General features: G+C 35.4%; 1 long non-coding RNA gene across 1 annotated transcript; it reads right to left on the bottom strand.

Moving 5' to 3' along the window:
* Positions 1 to 14422: 14422 nt before the first annotated feature.
* On the bottom strand, positions 14423 to 16248 carry LOC130455254 (uncharacterized). The gene is made up of 2 exons (XR_008913176.1): positions 15765 to 16248; positions 14423 to 14698 (listed from the first exon to the last, which is right to left on the bottom strand). It is a non-coding gene; the product is annotated as an uncharacterized LOC130455254 (long non-coding RNA).
* Between the last annotated feature and the right edge of the window lie 869 nt (positions 16249 to 17117).

Genomic DNA, 17117 nt, shown 5'->3' with positions numbered 1-17117 from the left:
TCCCCAAAACTGGGATCTTTGGGTTAATTGAACACTGGTTTACTGAAGTCATTTACCCTAAGTCTATTCTTGAACACTGGTTTACTGAAGTCATTTACCCTAAGTCTATTCCACATATCCACCCATATACCTCTAAACCGTAATGGATTGTTTTGATGATCATTGCTTTATGTTACAGTTTAAGATCTAGTTCTGCTACGCCTCCATCCTTTATATTTTTTCATTAGTTCCCTTGATACTCTTGATCTTTTGTTATTCCATATGAATTTTGTTATGATTTTTTCTAATTCTATAAAAAAGTTTTTTGATAGTTTGATAGGTGTGGCACTAAATAAGTAAATTAATTTAGATAGAATTGTCATTTTTATTATATTAACTCATCCTATCCATGAGCAATTAATGTTTTTCCAATTGTTTAGATCTTATTCATACAATTCCTGAGTTTTTCTTGGCAAATAGATTCACAAATATTTTATAATGTCTAGAGTGATTTTAAATGGAGTTTTTCTTTCTAACTCTTGTTGCTGATTTGTTGGAAATACATAGAAATACTAATGTTTGATGCGGGTTTATTTTGTACCCTGTAACTTTGTTAACGTCATTAATTATTTCCACTAGATTTTTAGTAGATTTTCTCTGAATCTCTAAGTATACTATCATATCGTCTGCAAAGAGTGATAGGTTAGTTTCCTCATTGCCTATTTTAATCCTTTCAATCTCTTTTTATTCTCTAATTCCTACTACTAGCATTTCAAATATAATTTTTAATAGTAGTGGACATCCCTGCTTCACTCCTGTTCTTATTGGGAAGACTTCTGAATTTTCCCCATTGCAGATGATACATGCTAATGGTTTTATATAAATTCTGATTATTATTTTGAGGAAAAGCTCTTTTATTCCCATACTTTCTAGTGTTTTCAATAGGTATGGGTGTTATATTTTGTCAAAGGCTTATTCTGAATCTATTGAGATAATGTGATTTCTGTTGGTTTGGTTGTTGATATGGTCTATTATGCAGATGGTTTTCCTAATATTGAACCAACCTTGCATTCCTGGTATAAATCCCAGTTCTTCATAGTGAATAATCCTCCTGATAACTTGCTGTAGTTTTTTAGCTAGTATTTTATTTAATATTTTTGCATCTATGTTTATTAAGGACATTGATGTATAGTTTTCTTTCTCTATTTATGGTCTTCCTGGCGTGGGAATCAGTCCCACATTTGTGTCATAAAAAGAATTTGCTAAGACTCCTTTTATCATTTTGTCAAAAAGTTTGTAGAGTATTGGGATTAATTGATCTTTAAATGTTTGCTAGGATTCACCTGTGAATTCACCTGGCCTTAGGGATATTGTTGTAGGGAGTTTCTTGATGGTTTAATTCAATTTTTTTTTGTCAGATGGGTTTATTTAAGTATCCTATTCTTTTGTTAATTTAAGCAATTCGCCCATTTCACTTAGATTGTCATATTTAATGCCATATAGTTAGGTGAAAGATTTCTTAATAATAGCCTTAATTTCCTCTTCATTAGAGGTGAGGTCAACCTTTTCATTTCTTATAGTATCCATTTCTTTCTTTTTTTAAATTATATTAACCAGTACTTTATTTTATTTTTGTTTTTTTTAAACCACCAGCTCCTATTGTTTTTTATTAGTTCAATAACTTTTTTACTTTCAGTTCTATTAATTTCTCCTTTGATTTTTAGGATTTCCAATTTGGTCTTCATCTGAGGGTTTTTTATTTGTTCTTTTCCTAGATTTTGTTTTTGTTATTGTTGTTGCATGTCCAATTCATTGATTGCCTTTTTCTCTTTTTTGTTAATATAGGCACACAGGGATACAAATTGTCCTCCGAGTACTGCTTTGGTTGTATCCCATAAATTTGGTATGTTGTCTCCTCATTGTCATTCTCTTCAATGAAATCAATAATTGTTTCTATGACTTGTTCTTTAACCCATCAGTTTAAAAGAATTAGATTATTTAATTTCCAATAAATTTTTATTTTAATTTTCCTATCCGTGAATTCTTACTAATTATAATTTTTGTAGTATTATGATCTGAAAAGGTTGCATTTATTATTTATGCTTTTCTGAATTTATTTGCAATGTTTTGTGCCCTACTTTTCTCCAGAAATCTATTAACTCTCATTTTTCTAAAATTTCATTCACTTCTCTTACTTCTTTTTAATTTATTTTTTGGTTTGATTTATCTAGATCTGATAGGGAAAGGTTGAGGTTTCCCATTAGTACAATTTTACTACCTGTTTCCCCCTTAAGCTATAATAGTTTCTCCTTTAAAAATATGGATGCTATACCATCTGGTGCATATATATATTGAGTACTGATATTTCTTCATTATGTATACTGCCTTTTATCAGGATATAATAATCTTCCTCATCTATTTTAATCGGACCTCTTTTTTTCTTTAGCTTTATCAAAGATCATAATTACTATTCCTATCTTCTTTTTCTCAGTTGATGCCCAATAAATTCAGCTCCAGCCTCTTACCTTTACCCTGTGTGTGTGTCTACCTGCCTCCTGTGTGTTTCTTGTATAAAAACATGTGGTAGGATTTTGGCTTTTCATCCACTCTACTATCTGCTTCTATTTTATGTGAGAGTTTATCCCATTCACATTCAGTTATGATTGCGATCTGTGTTTTTGCCAACATTTTGATTTCTTCTTTTAATCCTGAACTTTCTTCTTTCACTATTTCACTATTTCTATATAATTTATAAAATTAATTTTTGCTTTTAATCAATCCCTCTTCCCTGCACCCTTATTTTACTCCCCTTTATATCCCTACCCTTCTTATTTCCATCCAACTCTCTTTAAGGTTTTTTAATAGGGCCCCCAACTTTTCTCTCCCTTATATTAGTCTCCTCCCCACACACCTCCTTCCTCATTCCCCTTCTACTTCTCTTTAGGGTAAGATAGGATTCTATTCACCAATAAATTTGGCTGTTCTTCCCTCTCTGAATTGATTCCACTAAGAGTAAGGATAAGTATTACCTCACACCACCCTCATTCTCAACTTTTTTGGAATAGTATTCCCCCACCATGAATCTCCTTATGTGGTATAATTTATCCCATCTTATGTCTTCTGTTGCATTTCTGTTCATACAATCTGTTTTTTATCCCCTAATTTTTAAATATATAATTCTAAATAGCTTAATACCACACCCCATGTCTATGTATATTTCTTCTATCTACTATAATAATGAAAACTATTTTAATAGTTATAGATACCATTGTTCTATATAGGAGTAAAATCAATTTGGCCTTATTTAAGCCCTGATTCTTTTATCTTTTTTCTTATTAACCTTTTTATGATTCGCCCTCCCATTGCCAAATAGCAATCCCACTGGATTTTACATGTATCACTGATCAAGACTTATTTCGATATTATTCATATTTGCAAAAGAATGATCTTTTAGAGTCTACATGCCCAATCATATCCCTATTGAACCAAGTGATCAAGCAGATGTTTTTCTTCTGTGTTTCTACTCCCATAGCTCTTTTTCTGGATGTGGATAGCATTCTTTCTCCTAAGTCCCTCAGAATTGACCTGGATCATTGCACTGCTGCTAGTAGGGAAGTCCATTCCATTTGATTATGCCAGGTATCAGTCTCTATGTACAACATTCTCCTTTTTCTGCTCCTTTAGTTCTGCATCTATCCCTGGATGTTATTCCAATTCACATGAAATTCCTCCAGTTCATTATTCCTTTTAGCAAAATAGTATTACATCACCATCAGATATCACAACTTGTTTAGCCATTCCCCAATTGAAGGGCATCTCCTCATTTTCCAATTTTTTTCCCACCACAAAGAGCATGGTTACAAATATTTTTGTATACATATTTTTTCCTATTACCTCTCTGGAGTACAAACCCAGCAGTGGTATGGCTAGATCAAAGGGCAGGCATTCTTTTAAAGCCCTTTGGACATAATTCCAAATTGCCTTCCAGTATGGTGGGAACAATTCGCAACTCCACCAGCAATGCTTTAGTGTCCCAATTTTGCCACATCACCTCCAATGTTTATTATTTTTCTTTGCTGTCATATTAGTCAATCTACTAGATATGAGGTGATACTTCAAAGTTGTTTTAATTTGCATTTCTCTAATTATAAGATATTTAGAACACATTTTCATGTGCTTATTGATAATTTTGATTTTTTATCTGAAAATTGCCTATTCATGTCCCTTTCCCACTTATCAATTGAAGAATGACTTGATTTTTTGTACAATTGATTTAGCTCCTTATAAATTTGAATAATTAGATCTTTGTCAGAGGTTTGTGTTATAAAGATTTTTCCCAATTTGTTGTTTCCCTTCTAATTTTGATTGCATTGGTTTTGTTTGTAGAAAACCTTTTTAATTTAATGAAATCAAAATTATTTACATTTAATTTTTTTCTAATTCTTTCTTAGTCTTATAATCTTTCCTTTCCCAAAGATCTGACATATACTATTCTGTGTTCATCTAATTTACTTATAGTTTTCTTCTTTATATTCAAGTCATTCACCCATTCTGAGTTTATCTTGGTGTAGGGTGTGAAATGTTGATCCAAACCTAATCTCTCCCATACTGTTTTCCAATTTTCCCAGCAGTTTTTGTCAAATAGTGGATTTTTTATACAAAAGCTGTGTTCTTTGGGTTTATTGTAAACTATTTTGCTGTGGGCATTTAACCCAAATCTATTCCATTGATCCTCCTTTCTGTCTCTTAGGCAGTACCATATTGTTTTGATGATTACTGCTTTATAGTACAGTTTAAGGTCTGGTACTGCTAGGCCCCCATCCTTCACATTTTTTTCATTAGTTCCTTTTATATTATCGATCTTTTGTTCTTCCAAAAGAACTTTGTTATAATTTTTTCCAATTCATTAAAAACATTTTTGGTAGTTTGATAGGTATGGCATTAAATAAGTAAATTAATGTAGGTATAATTGTCATTTTTAATCCTACCCATAAACAATTAATGTTTTTCCAGTTATTTAAATCTAGTTTTAATTGTGTGGAAAGTGTTTTGTAGTTGTCTTCATATAATTCCTGTGTTTGCCTTGGTAGATAGATTCCTAAACATTTTATATTGTTCAGTATGATTTTAAATGGAATTACTCTTTCTAACTCTTGTTGCTGAGTTGTATTAGAAATGTATAGAAATGGTGATGAATAATGTTTGATTATTTTATATCCTGCAATTTTGAAAAAGTTGTTAAATATTTCCACTAGCTTTTTAGTTGATTCAATAGGATTCCTTAAGTAGACCTTCATACCATCTGCAAAGAGTGAGAGTTTAGTCTTGTATAGTTGGAAATTCTTGAACCCCTAAAAGTTACATTACCCAAAATTCCTTTCTGTATTACCTAGAATCCTTTTTCACTTTTCCTGCATTCTCACAGATTGGTTATAAGTTGGCTATAACTCCTCCATTGCTCTTTTCTCTTGCAACCACAGATGAATTAGGTAGTTCATTTATTTTAGTTATTATTAATAAAACTTAAAATATAATACTTAGTTATTGAATATTGATTTTTCAAACCCACAGTCTCCTCATTGCCTACTTTAATCCCTTCAATTACTTTCTCTTCTTTAATCCCTACTGCTACTGTTTTTAGTATGAGGTTAAATAATAGAGGTGATAATGGGTATCCTTGTTTCACTCCTGATCTTATTGAGAATGCTTCTAACTTATCCCCATTGCATATGATGCTTGCTGGTGATTTTAAATATATACCATTTGTTATTTTTAGGAAAAGTCCATCTATTCCTATAAATCCTAGTGTTTTCAATAAGAACGAGTGTTCTATTTTGTCAAGTTTTTTTTTTTCTGAATCTATTGAGATAATGTGATTTCTGTTGGTTTGGTTGTTGATATGGTCAATTATGCAATTATGTGTATAGTTTTTTCTAATATTGAACCATTCTTGCCTTCCTGGTATAAATCCCACCTCTTCATAGTGAATAACCCTTGTGATAACTTGCTTCAGTCTCTTTGCTAGTATTCTATTTAAGATTTTTGCATCTGTATTCATTAAGGAGACTGGTCTATAGTTTTCTTCCTCAGTTTTTGACCTTTCTGGCTTTGGAATCAGTACCATATTTGTGTCATAAAAGGAATTTGGTAGAATTCCTTCTTTGCTTATTCTGTCAAATAGTTTGTATAATATTGGGATTAGTTGTTCTTTGAATGTTTGATAGAATTCACTTGTGAATCCATCTGGCCCTAGGAACTTTTTCTTAGGGAGTCCCTTGATGGCTTGTTCAATTTCTTTTTCTGAGATGGGATTGTTTAAGTATTATAATTACACTTCTGTTAATATAAGCAATTTATATTTTTGTAAATAATTAGCCATTTAACCTAGATTTTCATATTTATTGCCATACAATTGGGCAAAAATAGTTCTTTATAATTACCTCAATTTCCTCTTCTTAGAGATGAAGTCACCCTTTTCATCATTGATGTTGTTAATTTGGTTTTCATTTTTTATTATTAGATTAACCAGTACTTTATCTTTTTTTCTCCAAAAAATGCCACCTCCTAGTCTTTTTTCTTAGTTCAATAGTTCTTTTGCTTTCAATTTTATTAATTTCTCCTTTGATTTTTATGATTTCCAAATTACTGTTCATTTGTGCATTTTTAATTTGTTCTCTTTCTAGTTTTTTAAGTTGCATGCCCAAATCATTGACCTCTTCCCTCTCTGATTTGTTGGTATGTTTCCTCAGGGATATAAAATTTCCCCTGAGTACTGCTTTGGCTGCATTCAATAGATTTTGGTAAGTTGTTTACTCACTGTCATTCTCTTCAATGAAATCAGTAACTGTTTCTTTGATTTGTTCTTTGAACAACCTGTTTTTAAGAATTAGATTATTTAGTTTCAAATTAGTTTTAAATCTGCCTTTCCACAAGTCCTTATTGATATGATTTTTATTGCATTATGGTCTGAAAAAATGCACTTATTTTTGCTTTCCTAATTTTGCTTACAATGTTTTTATGACCTTGTACATGGTCAGTCTTTGTATATGTGCCATGTGCTGCTGAAAAGAAGTGTATTTCTTTTTATGCCAATTTATTTTTCTCCAAATATCTATTAGCTCTAATTTTTCTAATATTTCATTTATTTCCAATACTTCTTTCTTATTTTTTTATTCAATTTATCTAGTTCTGATAGAGGAAGGTTAAGCTCCTCCATTTATATGGTTTCACTATCTATTTCCTCCATTAGCTCCTTTAGTTTCTCCTTTAGAAATCTGCTGTATCATTTGGTGCATATATGTTGACTATTGATATTTCTTCATTATTTATACTGCCTTTCATCAAGATGTAATTACCATCCTTATATCTTTTAATGAGATTTATTTTTGCTTTAGCTTTGTCTGAGATCATAATTTCTACTCCTACCTTTTTTGCCTCTGATACAGCCCATTAAATTCAACACTACCCTCTTACTTTTACCCTGTGTATACCTGTCTCAAGTGTGTTTCTTGTAGACAAAATATGGTAGGATTCTGGTTTTTAATCCATTCTGCTATTTGCTTCTTTTTTATGGGTGAGTTCATCCCAGTCACATTCACAGTTATGATTACTGTCTATGTATATTCCTCCATTTTGACTTCCTCCTTAGGTTCTGCCTTTTCTCTTATTCCTCTTATCCTCCCCTCCAACTTTTCACTTTTAGTCAGTTTTCCACCATTCCCCTCCTTAATGTTACTCCCTTTCCCAGCACCTCCCCTCTTATTGATTCCCCTCTTATTATAGTGCCTTTTAAACTACTCCCCACCCTCTCCCTCCCTTGTATTGCTTCCCACCCCTCCAGGCCATTTATTACCATTCTACTTCTCTATGACACATGATACAATGTTCTGCCCCAATGAGTCTTTCCTCTTTGAGTCAATTTCAATGTGCATAGGAATTAAGTATTACCTGTCTCCAACCTCTTTCACCTTCCATTGTATTGGTCTTCTTTCCCCCTCCCCCCATGCACTTCTTTATGAAATATGAATTTACCCCATTTTTCTCTTTTCCCATTTCTCTTTTTATTATCCATATGTGTGTGTATGTGTGTGTATGTTTATATGTATATATCTTTTTTTTTAACCCTTACCTTCCGTCTTGGAGTCAATACTGTGTATTGACTCTAAGGCAGAAGAGTGGTAAGGGCTAGGCAATGGGGGTCAAGTGACTTGCCCAGGGTCACACAGCTGAGAAGTGGCTGAGGCCAGATTTGAACCTAGGACCTCCCATCTCTAGGCCTGGCTCTCAATCCACTGAGCTACCCAGCTGCCCCCTGTATGTATATATCTTGACATTTCATCCTATACAGTTTTTCACTGTGTGATAGAGGCTGACACATAGGAAAAAGGGCCAGGCTGAAGAGTGTGTGAAACTGATCACCTTGAGGGGGGAGGGTCCCCAGAAGGTGGGAATCTTGGGAAGGAGAAGACTCTGGCTGGGAGAGGAGTTGCTCTCTCAGGCTTGAAAAGCCAAAGACAGAAGGTGGGAAAAGACTTTTTCCTGAGGATTACCCACTTTTCCTGCTGGTGACTAGAAATCTTTCCTCCCAACACTTCCCAATTGAAGGGACTTTCTAAAGAGAAACCTGAGCAGACTTTACCTCGGCTCCTGTTGCCCTGAGTCTGAAGTTTGGCCAAGGGGCCAAACACAGGGTGAGTCAACCTGACTTTCTCTCAGGGGACTTAGGCTGCCAAAGTCTGAGTTCTGCCAAACTTGAGGAGGGAGGAAAGGAGTTTAGATAGAGACAGGGACCCCTTTTTCCCACATTCCTTTCCCATTCTTCCCTGCCTGTTATTCCTTTTGTATTACCTGATTGAGTTGACATTAAAGTTATCAGTTCCCCAAGATGAGTGTGAGTGAACAGATCAAGGGGAGACCCTTTGATCTAGAGTAGTGGAGGAGGACAAAAGGGACAAGAGCAAATTGGGTAGAGCAGCTTTAGCTAAGGATGGAAGGCAAAAGAGGGAAAATCTTCAAATCCCCTCTCCTCTCTTTGAGCCAATCCTAAATATCAGCTATCTCCCCTGAACCCCACTTTTGAGAAAGGGGGGTCTCTACTCTTTCCCCCCCTCAATACTGAAAGACTGAACCCCTTGAATACAAACCAAACATTCCCTCATAATACAACTATTCCTCTAAGTATACTTCTTCTAGCTACCCTGATGATAATAACAATTTTTAAGAGTTATGAATATCATCTTTTCTTACAGGAATACAAATCATTTGAACTCGCTGGTCCAAAAAGTTGGGTTTTTTCCCTTTCCTAATTGCCTTTTGGTGGTTCTCTTGAATTTTGTGTTTGGGCACCAAATTTTCTGTTTTAAGTCTGGTCTTTTCTTCCATGAACTCTTGGAAGTTTGCTATTTTAAGTGACCATATTTTCCCTGCAAGAATATAGTCAGTTTTGCTGGGTCATTGATTCTTGGTTGTAGACTCAGTTCCCTTGCTTTCTAGAATATCATATTCCATGCCTTCTGGTCCTTCAGTGTGAATGCAGTCAGGTCCTGTGTTTTCCTAAATGTTATTCAATGGTATCTGAATGACTTCTTCTTAGCAGCTTGCAATATTTTTTTCCTTAGTCTGATAGTTATTGTATTTGGCAAAAATATTCCTGGGCATTGTCAATTGAGGATTAAATGCTGGAGGTGATCTGTGGATTCTTTCAATCTCTACTTTTCCCTCTTGTTTGAGAATGTTGGGGCAGTTTTCTTGGATAATTTCTTGTAGAATGATGTCCAGGATTTTTCTTTTGTCATGATCTTCCTATGGTCTAATATTTCTTAAATTTTCTCTACAGCATCTATATCCAAGTCTGTAGTTTTGTTAATGAGGTGTTTCATATTTTCCTCAATTTTTTTAATTCTTTTGATTATGTTTTATAGACTCTTACTGCCTTTTGAAGTCATTTGCTTCTAGTTGCTGGATTCTAATTTTTAAAGACTGAATTTCATCCCTGACTTTTTGGTCATCCTTATACTTCTGGTCTGGTTTTCTTTGTAGATCAACTTTCACCTTCTTTGCCCTATTTTCAAGCTAGTCAATTCTGGCTTTCAGGACATCACTTTCTTGTTTTAGTTCATGTACCTCTGTTTTCAGATGACTTATTTTGCTTTTTAAGTCCTTTTCCCAATTGTCTTCAGACTCTCTTGTTTTCTTGAATTGTGTTTTGAGTTCTTCCAAAGTCTGTGTCCAATTAGCTGTAATTTCTAGGTTTTGCTTGGTGTTCCTTGATCTCCTCTGTTGCATTTGCTCTTTGTTGATTACCTGGAAAGAAGCTGTTGATTGTAATTTCTCTTTTCTTTTTCTGTTGTTTACTCATATTTTTTTTCCTTCTTTCCCCCCCTGTCATTGGCTGTAATCTTGCTCCTCTGTTTCTTTGCTGGTTCTGTGGGGTTGGGCTGTTGTGTCCTGAAGGGGCTTCTTCTCTGCTCTACTGATTGAGTAGATTAGGCTGATGGAATATTAATGAGCCCTGAGGTCAGATCTTCCCAGCTGACAGCTGAATCTGAAGGTGTGTAGGTAAAGGTGTGGAGAGATGCGCTTCTGACCCTGCTATCAAGGTATTCTGTAATGGTTGCAGCCTTCACCCTGGGAGCTTAATCAGCAAGGCTCTCAGAGGAGTCAATGGGTGACTGAGGTGTTGAAGATTGAACTTCCCTGCCCTCTGAAGGCTTCTTAGTCCTATTGATAAGATTAAGCCAGTGAAAGCTCATCTGAGGAGCTGGATATGTCCTGAGGCCAAAACCTTGAGGGGGTTGGGGGAGATGAAGATTTTTGGATGCCACTAGACTGCTCTTTCAGCAATTCTCCTCCAGCTTCCTCCCTGCTGACTGTGGTCAGCACCCTGAACCTGGCACTCCCTCTGGGCTAGAGTCTTCACCCAAAAAATTCCACTAACTACCAGAGACTCAGCACAATAGATGGGGGAGGAGTCCTGGGGCCTTCTTTCTTCATTTTCCTTAAACCAGAGAGTTCAATAATTCAAGATATTTTTGGCATACCTTTTAAGTTGAATCTAGCAGGAAGGTCCCATAACTCTGTCCTATTGTTAGATTTGCTTTTCTGTCCCCTCGAAGCACTTTATTTTTGATTGGTGTGGAAGGATTTTCGCAGAGTTTTCACTGGACTTTTATTGTGTCTAAGCAGCCATCTTGATGCAACCCCCTATATGCAGTATTTCTCCTTGGCCTGGAAGCTCTTGGACTTGACTTGGCAATAGCATTACTGGGAGTTGTCATTTGGTAATCTGTAGATTCTTTCACTGTTTATTTTGCCCTCTTGTTCAAGAATATCTGTACAAAGACTGTCTGCCTTTTGATCCAATGATACCTGGGTTTGTACCCCAAAGGGATAATAAGGAAAAATCATTGTACAAAAATATGTACAGCCATGTTCTTCATAGTGGCAAAAAAAAAATCAAAAATGAAGGAGTGTCCATCAATTGGGGAATAGGTAAACAAATTTTGGTATCTGATGGTGATGAAATACTATTCTGCTGAAAGGAATGATGAACTGTAGGAATTTCATGTGAACTGGAAAGAACTCTAGGAACTGATGGATAGTGAAAGGAGAACCAGGAGAGCATTATACACAGAAACTGACACATTGTGGCACAATCAAATGTAATGGACTTCTTTACTAGTAGCAATGCAATGATCCAGGACAATCCAGACAGAATTATGAGAAAGAATGCTATCCACATCCAGAGAAAGAACTGTGGAAGTAGAAAAGCAGAAGAAAATCATATGATTGATCACCTGGCTTTATCAGTATATGATTGGGGATGTTGATTTTAAATGATCACTCTATTGCAAATATTAATAATATGGAAATGGGTTTTGAGCAATGATACATGTATAATCCAGTGGAATTGCTCCTTACCTCAGGGAGGGATTAGAAAGAAGGGAGGGAAAGAACATGAATAATGTAACCATGGAAAACTATTCTTAATTAATTAATGGTAAATTAATTAAGCAAGATAAAAAAGAATATCAGAGCAGTTTTTGGATAATTTCTTTTAATATGATGTTTAGGTTTTTTGGGTGGTTATGGTGTTTGGAGAGTCCAATAATTCTCACATTATATCTCCTGGATCTATTTCCCAGGGCAGTTATTTTCATCAAAAGAAATTTCATCTTTCCTTCTATTTTTCATTCTTTTGATTTTGTTTTTATTATGTCTTGATGTCTCACAAAATCTTTAGCTTCTACTTGCCCAACTCTTATTTGTAAAGACTGATTTTCAATTATGATCTTAGATTTTCCTTGTCATTTTGGTCTATCCTTCTTTTTGTGGCTTCAAAAAGGTCAGTTCTGGTCTCTAATTTGCTTATTACTTCATTTGATTTCTGTGCCTCTTTTTCCATTTGGGCACTTTTTTCTTTTAAGCTGCTATTTTCTTCAGTGTGTTGCCCTGAGGCTATCTTCCTCCTCCTCTGCTTCTGCTGCTGCCATTGCTGCCTATTGTTGCTACTGTCTGCTGCTAAGTGAGATCAATGTTCTGGAGCTCTGAACCTCACCTCTAGGGCCTGGGATTTCCAGGGCTAGGTCTGTGGTGTAGCACAGTGTTTTACCCTGAGATTATCTTCCCTGCCCTTCTGCTCCAGGGACTGATTCAGGTGCTAGTAAGCTTGAATCTCACTGCCAGGTCCTGGAGCCTCCAAGGGTAGGTCTGTGGTGCTTTTTCTTTAGTGTATCCAGCCCCCTAGAATTCAGAGATAGCCCTGGCCCTGCCTCTGCCTCTGATGTGGTTTGGGGGGAAGGGGTGGTCAGCCTATGCTTTTCCTTGTGCCCTATTCTCTCTTTATATCATGGAAATCCCCTCTCACTGCCTACCTTTCATTCTGTATCCAGAGGAGGAGCCTCTTTACTCATCTTGATTTGACTTCTGTCTTTCTGAGATACTTTTTAATGATCAGTTTGGTAGGAATTTCAAAGTAGCTTTGGGATTTTCATGCTACTATGTCACCATTTTGGCTTTGCCTCCACCAAAATCATTTAAATAAGCAAAGGAATAAAAAAAAATAATGTGCCAAACAAAAAAATCCACATTGTTTATGATTTGTTTAAAATTATAAAAATTATATGTGTATCATCCTCTACTTGTGAGTTCCCTTTAAATTTGTTTTACTTTAATACATTTTTCTCTTAATTTTGTGTTATTTTTTAAGATAATCATAGTATGCATTATTCTTATTCTCTTTTCTTCTCCTTTATATGTCATTTCTAATAACATAGTATAATCCATTACATTCAAATATCACAATCTATTCAGTCAGTCCTCCCAATTACTCCTTTTCTGTTATTTCCAGTTATTTTGTCATTACAAATAAAGCTTCCAAGAATATTCATATATATATAGCTTTTTACCTTCTCAATAATGCCCTTAGGGCTTAATACTAATAATAGGATCTCTAGGTCAATGAGATTGAACAGCTTTATAACTCTTAATGTATATTTCCATCATTTATTAAAAAGAAAAAATCTATACCTGTTCTATCAATGTTATATTAGGCCTGTTTCTCCATATTCCTATCAGCATTTAACTTGATTACCTAAATCTGTCTGGTTCTTGGTTAATATACATTACCATAGTCATATTTAACTAAATTGATTCTTGGGCAGCAGATACAATCTGTTGTCAGGACCATACTTTTTTTCGAAACCAAATATTTGCAGCTTACTCATGTCCAGTGGAACATTTTTCCCAATGCAACAACACTTTAGGAATGCCAGATTATCTCAATAGTATGATAAGTATTAAAGTGAGACTTCTGTGAATAATTATGCTCTCTAAACCATTGTTGTCCCACCAGAAACTATGATTGGATAATGTGTATGCTCAGACTGAGATCTACTAGAAGCCTCATGCTGGGTAGAGGGGCAGGTGATGGTGAGAATTGTTCTCAGGCACACATGGAGAAGGGGAATGGAACATCATGTGTGTCAAAGGTTCACCAACATGGGTATAGAATGTAAGATGTTGATCTAAGCCTAATTTTTCCCTTACTGTTTTCCAATTTTCCCAGCACATTCTGTCAAATAGTTATATCGTATCCCAAAAGCTGGGATCTTTGGGTTTATCAAACATTAGATTGCTGAGGTCATTTACCCCTTGCCTATTCAATTGATCCACCCTTCCATCTCTTAGCCAGTACTAAATGGTTTTGATGATTACCAATTTATAGTAGAGTTTAAGATTTGGTACTGCTAGGCCATCATCTTTCACATTTTTTTCATATGTTCCCTTTCTTGACCTTTTATTCTTATTGACGAATTTTATTATTTTTTCTAGTTCTATAAAATAATTTTTTGTAGTTTGATAGGTATGGCACTGAATAGCTAAATTAATTTATAGAAGACTGCCATTTTTATTATATTCACTCAGTCTACCCAAGAGCAATTAATGTTTTTTGAATTTTTTTAGATCTCATTTTATTTGTAGGAAAAGTGTTTCATAGTTGTGTTCATACAATTCCTGAGTTTGTCTTGGAAAATAAATTCCCAAATCCATGGACAGTTCTGTCACTTCAAATGCAAGCAACCAGTCTACTAGCTTCTCTGACTGCTGCCAGAGAGACTATTCTTCTGGGAGTGGCCATAGCTGATGGGCTCCAGTTCTTCAGCTACCACACTCATGGGTACACATTCCTACTCCATGGCTCCTCTCTTACTGCTGCAGCCTAGGATAGAGCAGATGTCTAGTTTGAATTCCCAAGGCCACCAAAGTCCTTCTTTTGTTAAGTAATAATAATATTATAAATTGTATTATTAGGATGGAGACTGACTAGATACTTTGGCTTGTGTCCACAAAGTCTCCCAGTTCTCCCCCTTGAAGGAAAGTCCAAGAGTGAACCTTCCTTCAGTGGGCTCAGTGCCCAAACTGCCTTGGAGACTATTTTATATCTATACATACATATGTATGTATGTATGTAATCTATTTGTATTATATAGGCTAAATATAAAGATTTTAAACAGAGAGTGCCTTAACAACTAAGGGAACTAAATACTCCAACCACTCCCCTTTCATTGCAAAACAAAATTCTTCTTGTCTTAGGAATTCACCCAAGCTATTCTATAAAATATCCTTATCAATAACTAAAATCCCCAAAATGCTATCTGACTAAACTGACTAAATCCTTACATATAAATTCAAGTATCTCTATATTAAAGTTTGTCTCCAAATAAGTAAAGACAGTGAGCGAAATGGCAGAGGCTCACTGTACAGAGTGTGTGGCTCTGAGGTGAAATTCAAAATCCAAACAAAGAATCTTCTGTGAATTTTCTTCAAACCAAAATGTTATCACAATAGCAGACAGAAACTGGTTTCCTTCCTTTGTTTCCAAAAATGGACAAAGAAAAGCTGCCAAAATAGTCCAAGGTTTTTCTTCATTTCTCCTCAAAGCCAAACCTAAGCTATGGTCAGAGAGTGAGAGAAAAGAGAGAAAATGCTGGTTAACTCCACAACAGTTAGGGATTAACTGTCACTCCTTCACTCTCACACCTCCCCCTTCTCCTTTCATTCTAAGCCTTTCACAGCCCAAGTCCTCAAACCTATAACACTTATCTTATCAAACTATATATTTTATAATTTCATTTTTATAGTTAGCAGCACAATTTGAACTCCATCCCTGAAGTCCTGGTGCCTACAGACTCCATGCTGTCACCTCCTCTAAGACTCAGGTGTGGGTCAGCAAAGTCTCCAGATCTAAGACTACAGCAGATGCAGCTGTTCCCAGGACCCTCTACCTGCAGATTCCCATGGTATCCTTGGTGATGGAAGTTCTGGAACTCAGTAAATGAGTGGAGAGTGCCAATCCTGCCCCCAGGGGCTAACTTGTTGTTTCACTCTATTTCCTTTGTTTCTGCCCATTGGGCCTGAAGTGGTGGGACTGAAACCAAGGATATCAGGAACCTTACTCCATAGTCACCCCTGGCTGTTCAGCTTCACTCCTGAATTCTGTCTGTTTTTGCGGCTGTTAGTCTGTGGAATTATTTTTGGTTGTTTGTGAGGGTTATTATGAGGGCAAGGAAACTTCATGTCCTCTTCAGCCATCTTCCCGCAATGTATCCTGACCTTTAGATTTCTGACTTGATAACTTCTGAAGGTCCTCTTAAAACTGTAAACTGGTGATTAATCCATTATGATCAATCAAGCAACAAACATTAATTGAACATCTGATTGCTGTAAGACATTTGACTGAGTGCTGTGAGCATACAATAATAGATTCTATATGGTGAATGATCTTAGAATTATAGAATCATAGAATATTAACATTAGAAGGCATCTTAGAAATCACCTATTGCAGTTCATCATTTTATATCAAAGAAAATAGTTACTCAGAGTGGATGAGAGACTCAAATTTACACACCTTATTAATGGCAAAACTCAATGAAAATTCAAGTTTGTGAACTCCTACTTAAGTCATCTTCCCACTATATATCTCAATTCTGTAATTATTTATTCAACTCTTATTATACATTCTGTTGAAGCTTCAAAGGAAAAATAATGAAAACTATCCCTGCCCTTGGGGGGTTGACATTTTGATGGAGAGATAATATAAATAAGGGATTGGGGCCAGGGAAGAGGGAAACCACACAAACAGTGAGTGTCAATGATAATAAGGGCTTTTTTCCCTCAGAAGTAATGCTAATACAGATTTGATCATTGTTCTAAGAGAAAGAAATAGTTAGGAATGGAGATTGGAAAGATATATAAACATAGTCAGGCAGAAGGATGGCATGATGAGGTGACTATGATCAGCCAAGTGCAGTGAACTCTGACCAATCACATGGCCCTTAGGAGGAAGCAAGATTTCTGGTTGAATAGATATATGGAAGAAGGCAGGAGTAACATGGCAGGAAGATGGTTTGGCAGGGTGCCTGAGGCCAATTAGATGTTGTTGTTGTTTAATCATATTTAGTTGTTTACTAATTCATTTAGAATTTTCTTGGCAAAAACTCTGCCATAATTGTTATTTCCATCGCCAGATCATTTTACTGATGAAGAAACTGAGGCAATCAGAGCTAAGGGCCTTGTCCAGGGTCACATAGTTAATAAGTGAGTCCAGATTTAAATTCAGGAAGATCTATCTTTTTGAC

Source organism: Monodelphis domestica, chromosome 6 (assembly GCF_027887165.1).
Source record: "Monodelphis domestica isolate mMonDom1 chromosome 6, mMonDom1.pri, whole genome shotgun sequence".
NCBI lineage: Eukaryota > Metazoa > Chordata > Mammalia > Didelphimorphia > Didelphidae > Monodelphis > Monodelphis domestica.
The sequence above is the reverse complement of the archived record's forward strand: the minus strand, read 5'-3'. Positions and strand labels throughout refer to the sequence as shown.